This window comes from Anastrepha ludens, chromosome 2, assembly GCF_028408465.1.
Source record: "Anastrepha ludens isolate Willacy chromosome 2, idAnaLude1.1, whole genome shotgun sequence".
Lineage (NCBI taxonomy): Eukaryota > Metazoa > Arthropoda > Insecta > Diptera > Tephritidae > Anastrepha > Anastrepha ludens.
In genome coordinates this window covers 22,351,547-22,357,800 of record NC_071498.1, presented here as the reverse complement: position 1 = coordinate 22,357,800, position 6,254 = coordinate 22,351,547, and positions in this window count along the sequence as shown.

Genomic DNA, 6,254 nt, shown 5'->3' with positions numbered 1-6,254 from the left:
CTCTTACCAATGCTACCGCTACTTCGCTCCTAGTAATACTCCTGTGTCTTGAGACCCAAATTAGCCGGATGCGATTGTGCGTTCGTAACAAATTCAGTTTCTCGATATATTCAAGCACCAGTGAGGATTTAAGCTCACAGAATGACAGTGCTTTGAGTGCCGCCTGATTGCCGCTCAGAATGGCAATTCGCTCATTCCGGAGATTCCTGTCTAAATTGATATCAGCACATAGACAAATGGCATACACTTCCGCTTAGAAGATGCTTGGAAAGTTACCAATGGGCGCAGTACTACCATCGGTTCTGGGACCATATATTCCAGCGCCCATGCCTTCTGGTGTCTTCGAGTCATTTGTGTACCAGAGCAGGGTCCACTCTTGGAGTTTCCTTTCAAATCTTGGTGTACTTCACCCAGTTCAATTCTGAACTTCTTTTCAAATTTAATGAATTTAGTGATATCGTTCCTGGGTAGCTGGGCAAGTGGGCGCTGCAGATTCAACAATTCTAACTTCTTAGATGACATCACTTTTCCTTTACAGTTTTTAATAAATTTTTCAAAAATAATATTAGCTGCTTTCGATTCCCCAACACTTAGAGAGTAGTGAAGAAAACTAAAATTCTACTGAATCCAGCGTTGCATATAAAAGTAATTGGCAGCACTGCATTATTCTTGTTTTGAGAAATTATTTTTTGATATAATAGCATTTCTTTCAAGGCGTCGCGCCTGAAAGTGCACAAAATGGTTTGATCCCGTAGTAGGTCAAAGAGACAAGCGTCCCGCTCTTCACCACAAATCGCACAAATTTTAAGGAATTCCATTGCTTTTCAGAGCGACTCACCTGAAAAACAAAATACAACAAAAAATTATCCCTATTTATACTTGGAAGCACTGGCCTAAGCATAACGCTTGTGAGCTAAGCGACTATCAAGAATGATGGAATACAATCTGCCTTGTTAAAATCTGTATGCTATTCGTGTTGAGTGACTAAATAAATAAAGTAGATGTATCATCGCTAAATTATTGTTACCTTCTCATACAAATTTTGCATTTGGCAAGCAGCAGAATTCTTTAACGAGTAGAGAAGTGGTGAATCGATAGCGGCATTTATCTCACACATCAGGAATAGGAGTTGGCTAGCAAGATCATCCCATTCTGTTCGATGCGCCATTGATAAAAATAAGTCGGCGAATAGCAAAATTTCAGCGAGGTTTTGTTCTGCAATCAAAGGAGCATAAAAAACTGCAACTTTTTACGCGATCTTAATTTCACACCCCATGCTACAAGATTTATATACATCCACTCAGTATAACAAAGCACGGAATCCGAAACTTGTCGCCCCAATTGCTTTGTAAATTACTTCACTACATACGCAATGAATAAAGCGCAAGCGCCCGGGGCATTTTATAGACTTACCCATGATTTCGTTTTTGCGCCTCATTTAATAATCGGACACAACGAACAAGGATTGTCTTTGCCTTCCAGCAAGTTCAGTCGAAAATTATAGCCTTTTCTTATTTACCTGCTTTGAGCCGAATTGGTGCGTGCTCTTAATGCGATTAAACCTTCATGAAGTGCTCATATTTACGCATGCGCGCAAGGTCGTTCGCCAACTCACTGTCAAGCTCTCTGCCGAAATATCTGATGGCATCTGTCTGTCTGCCTGTTTGTTTGTTTCACTATTTGTATGTCTGCTTGTCGTGGTTTTCAGCATTTCAAACCAGTCAAAACCTGAATCATTTTAAATTAATGCAGTGCATAAATTATCTGCGGCTGCGGCTGTGGGTCGATCCTGTGCGTTCTGCAAAGTCTACGAGGGCTAAGATGAGTATGACGATGATGATAATTTTCAGCTTGTATATTAAACATTAATAAAAAATAAATATAGAGGTGTGAGATTGAAGAGTTAAGAAGCAAAAATATGAAGAAAAAAAATTTTAAATCAAGCAAAAATACTTCCTTCTGCGCAATCGTCTTAAAAACGTCCAAGTTTTTGCTATTTAATACTTACTATGTCACTAATAGCTTTACCTCGAAGAATATTTCTTCTTTTTCAAGCCGGCTTATCCATCGTCTGCATGTTGCCCGAGGGTGGGCTGTGATCGTCACGTTAATGTTGCTGCTGTTCATGTTGCTGATCGTTGAGGTTATTTAGTTTCATTGCTGACCTTTAATGTTGTGTTTACGAGCCCGTGATAAACAAATTGACTTCAATGAAGAGTACGGAAAAACAAAACGAAGAAAAGAAAACCATAAACGCAGCTGTAAATGGGAAGGGCGACATTAACTTTTTTTAAGTATCCTTTACTAGTATGCTGTGCTTACCGACCATTGGACCGTCGACACTCACGCAGAAAAGCTGGGTATACCATTTAATCCCCATTGCAGAAGCTGTGTGGACTTTTCAGACAAAGAGAATATTGAGCATTTTCTCAGTAAACGTCCGGGTTCGGCAACTAGACATAACTGAGTACTCTTTTCCTCGACAGCCTTGGGCAGTACTCCAACATAAGTCCCATCAACCTTCTCTGTTAAATCAACGGCGCTTTAGTGCTACTTGGGGAGTGCCAAAAATAAAGATTTCCATCACTGAAAAATAATTTTTTTTATTTAGTAAAATTTATTCAAGAATGATTAATTTTGCGCTACCTTGCGTACATTTGTTACAAATGGGAAGGGAATATGAATATGAGGAATATTATTAGGGTTGTTGTTTAGGTTATCAACGAAATGAATTTAAACGTCTTATTTCCATTTGTGATAGTCAAATTCTAGAAGGATATTCTTTACAATTTTGGGAATGTTTTTTTCTAAAATTTTTTTTTGCTTGCAATTTTTGGGAAATTTTTTTGTAATTTTTTTCGTCAAAAAAATTTTACAAAAACACAAATTAAAAAAAAGGTGAATAAAAAAAACATCTTAACATCTCGATAATGGTTTTTATTGCTTAGGATAAAATATATTGAAAAAAAAAAAAATTTAGAAAAAAAATTTCCCAAAAATTGTAAAGAACAATTTTTTTTAATGACAAAACTTTTTTCTTCTAAAACTTTTTTTTCCAAAATTTTTTTTTTTAATTTTGTTTTCTAAAATTGTTTTTTAACATTTTTTTTCTATTTTTGTTTTTTTTTTTTTTGGTTAAAATTTTGTTTGTAATTTTTGTCTATTTCTGTTATTTAATAGTAAAGAGTAATCCCTGAAATTTTCATAGTAGGATTCCATTAACTTTTCGAGTTATATTCAAGCCTACAAATAAACAAAAATTTAAGACGATAACGAAAATACTCCGATGACATAGCTGATGATGAATTAAGGTTTCAATTTCTTATTAATTTATTTGAATTGTTGTGTGCAATACCCCAACTAGACTTGGTGATCCTGATGAATTTCATTAGCACTTTAGAGTATTAACAAAGGATTTCCTATATACCGCAGCCTGCTTCTAAACTTCCGCTTCTATTGCTGATGGTATCAGGCTACATAAATTTCCGCATTCTGAGCACCGATGAAGGCAAAAGTTTTTGACATCAGGGTTTTTTATTTTATTTTTTTTGTATTTTTTTTATTTCTTTTTTTGCATACAACTTCTTTCAGCGAGTGCCTGCCATTGCTGCTGCTGTTTTTGTTGCTGCCGATCATCACTTTGACAACAACTTGCGTGCTGTGTCGCTGTGCTGCAATTCATAAACTCATAAATATACTTACCATATGGTTATGCCTGAATGCACAAATGAAATTTATAGCGCTTTGCACCTAAGTAGCAGTGTGTGTGTGTATGTGTGCGTGAGTGCTTGTTGGTACGCATGCTTTGAGCGCTGCATTGTACTCGTCCCATACGCTTCAACGATGTACGCGATGCCTCAACAAGCGGGCTGTCATGCTGGCCAGCAGCGACACCGGGACCAGCACTTCAACGGCAATCACATCAAAACGTCAAAAGAACAGCAACAATGTTGCATTCTCTCTGATATTTTATTTAACTTGTTTTTTGCTGTTGCAAGTTGGATATTGGCTGCACTTACCGTGAACTTTGTGTATGCACCCTGTAGGGAAAAATACTAGTTGTGAATTAGAATAGTACCAGCTCACTTTTTAGCTCAACCAGTTCGTGTTCTGTATTATTTCCAAGTTGACAAGTGGTATTTTTAACACGGCAATATCCTACGAAATGTCAATTTCACTGCTTTACATCAGAAAAATGCCAGTTCATACTAGCCAAAGAATTCTAGTCCATTATGCTTCTAAAGTAACCAGTTTCGAACCAGTTTCGAACCAGTTGAAATACATTGCATTAAATACCTAAAGTACTACAATAGATTTATTGACAAGTTTTAACAATTTATTTGTTTTTAATTTAATTTTAATAATTTTTGAATGAAAATATAGTTCATTCTCCTACAAAAGTTATAGATATCCAAGTTTCAAACATTGTGTAAATTAAAAAAAAATCCAAAAATTTTCTTTAGAATTTCACACATTTTAATCAGAATTTTTAGAACAATTTTGAGTACGCAGTTTTGTAGCTCTCTGAATTTAAATATACAGGGTACTCACCACTTTTGAGACAACTTGAGATTTTATAGATATATACAACAACAAATCTGTATGTATCTACATATAAAATCATTCAATAAAATTTCCATTAGCTACAATAACCTCCTCAATCAGGGTACGGAAACGATTGCATGCCCGAATCAATTGCTACTTATTCATGTTGACAATAACGGTATTAATGGCGGCCTGCAGATAAGAAATGGTGTTATGAGAATGCTTATTGATTTCACGCTCAACTACGCCCCATATGGGGATTTGGACGGCCATAAGTTCGATATTATATGGTCATGGAAATTTTCAGCCAACAAATCTTGCGTCGCTATCGCTTTGTGTGAAGAAGCAGAGCCTTGCTGAAATATGTATGGGTATGGGCTATCATCGCATGTACTATCAATCCAGGGTTTCACTACTGTCTCTAGAACCTTGATATAGGCAGCAGAATTCACTCGAAATCCTTGAGTAACGAAACATGTCTTTTGTAGCTCACAACACCTAAAACCATAACAGTCGCTGGAAACTTCATGTGCATGACAACAGGAACCCAGGAACCTTTCCAGGATTGGAACATAGCCATCTGTCATATCTGCGGTTGGCCGTTTGGTCTTGGCCAACATTTGTCTCGTCATAAAAAAGCCATAACATCCCAGGTGCTTCAAGATGCTTAATTTTGTTTAAAAGGCGTTTTCATCGGATTACTTGCTGTTTTTGTGTTTGCTCTGACATAAACTATTGTATATTCTGTGCATGACGTAGGATTTATGCCGGCGATCTTCATGAACAACTCGACGGATAAGACGCTCAGAAACATTAAGTTCCCTCGGAAGGGCCCTCATTGATTCTCAAAGGTCCTCGTCAATGCTCGCTTGTAGTTGTTGAATAATTTCTGCAGATCGAGCAGTGCCAGAACTTTCCTCGTGTTTTTTGCGTTTTGCAACAGATTCTGCATCGTCGCCTGATGCTCCAATTCACGGCGATTGAATAATTGATGATTAACTCAAAATAATTTTTGACAAAATCAACTTATTTGCAGACCAATCGGTCATTTTACTATTGCATTATTCTAGTTAATGGCGGATTAGTATGATTTCTTCTTCTACCCGTAAGTGCACTAGAATGTTTCCGTACTACTTCGTGTGGCTTTTCCCTGCAGGGTGTATACTATAATTTTAGGTTTGGCTGTGTGTGTGCGTATGCAAACTTCCGGTTAACCATATTAACGACAACAAATTTGAATTTTTTCTTTGGTTACTTCACACATGGACTGCTGGTTTTTTTATTTTAATTTTTTTGTAGCTGTTGACTTGTTTGACAAACCTGCAGCATACACACGCACGCACATACACATACTTATAATATGATCATTTGTAGTGTGGAATATCAAGCAACTCAGTGGAGCTCAACAACTTTAACAATTTTATGTCGCTGATATGCTGAAAGCGAAAAGGGCTCACTAGCCAATAACAACAAATCACAAACGAATAACGAATTCTAGGAATGGGTTTTTTTTGTTTTTGCAATTCATTCTTTGCATGTACTCATACGCAGTTGTTGTTGTTAGTTTAACTAATTTATTTTTATGGTTTTTTTTCTCGTTCTGTGAGCATTGAACAGTTTTAGAGCTTTTTGTTTTTTCTGGCTTCGAATTGCGGCTGTACCAAGCCTTTTAATTAAATGCTTACTAAATTCACTCTGAATGCGTTTCA